We start from the raw sequence: 1,342 nt of genomic DNA, 5'->3' as shown, positions 1-1,342 counted from the left end.
CGGCCCCCGCCCCGCGGCGCCGCCCTCTAGCACCTCGGCCTGGGCTAAGCCGGGCCCGCCCGGAACGGCCGGAGAGGGGGCGGGGCCTCGGGAGGCCTGCGCTCTGATTGGCTGCGGGAGGGGCTGCGAGGGGAGTGGGAGGAGAGAGAATGGGGGAGAAAAAAGCGAAGAGGGATCTGTCCGGGAAAAAAGAGGAAAGGAAAGGAGGCAAGAAGGAGGGGGAGAGAGAAGACGGGAAGAAGACTAGAAAGGGAGAAAGAGAGATGTAGCAGGAAAGGAGGAACAAAAGTAAGAAATAAGAACAAAATCGAGTTTCTGTCTTCTCTTCGGACGTCAGCTCTTTATCTTTCTGGTAGAAACGGGTCGGGAGAGGGGCACAGAGAATAATGGAAAACTCACATATGGGGGCTGGCGGTTTCCCAAATAACTGGAGAGAGGGGCGTTTCCTGGCTGAACGTTGAGGTTCCCGCACCTTTTGGAATCGACTAGAGCTCAGTTGGGCTGGTATCCTGAGTCTGGGCTTCCCCTTACCTTCCCTATCCCCACAGCCACCTGAAACCACGGTGTCCCACTATTAGAGGTGGAGAGGGAGTCTGTCGTTGTGATTGCAAACTGCACTCAGATTACCGAGGCGAGGCATCCGTGTAGGGAAAGATAAGCCTGACCTTAGTTCAGGGGGCGTGGATTTGTTTCATTTTGACAGGGATCCTTGTTCAGACACAATGCTACTTCTCCAGATCCTCCCTTTAGGTACCTTAAATCGTCGTTAGAGCAACGTAGAATATAAATAAATAAAATCACCCTACAAAACTCCAGCCTTTGGTCCACTGACCACGCCCCACATTCTTGGCCGTTACTGTTCCAATCTAAGCCAAATTGTTAATGATCCCTCAGAATTGTGCTTCCTATGATACCTCATTGAAGGAGCCCTGGTGGTGCAGTGATTAAGCTCTCAGCTGCTAACCCAAAGGTCAGCAGTTTGACTCCACCAGCTGCTGCGCGGGAGAAAGATGTGGCAGTCTACTTTCCTAAAGATTGCAGTCTGCTTTCCTAAAGATTACAGCCTTGGAAATCCTACGGGGCAGTTCTACTCTGTCTTTTAGGGTCGCTATTAGTTGGAATTGACTCTTAGGCAGTGGGTTATTATGCCTCATTAACAAGCTGCGATATGCACATGACAGCCTTGCTTGCTGAAAGTGAAGAGGACTTGAAGCACTTGCTGATGAAGATCAAAGACTACAGCCTTCAGTAGGGATTATACTTCAAAGTAAAACAAAAATCCTCACAACTGGACCAATAAGTAACATCATGATAAACGCAGAAAAGATTGAAGTTGTCAAGG

Source organism: Trichechus manatus, unplaced genomic scaffold (genome assembly GCF_000243295.1).
Source record: "Trichechus manatus latirostris isolate Lorelei unplaced genomic scaffold, TriManLat1.0 scaffold00011, whole genome shotgun sequence".
Classification (NCBI taxonomy): domain Eukaryota; kingdom Metazoa; phylum Chordata; class Mammalia; order Sirenia; family Trichechidae; genus Trichechus; species Trichechus manatus.
This window is presented reverse-complemented; position numbering follows the sequence as displayed.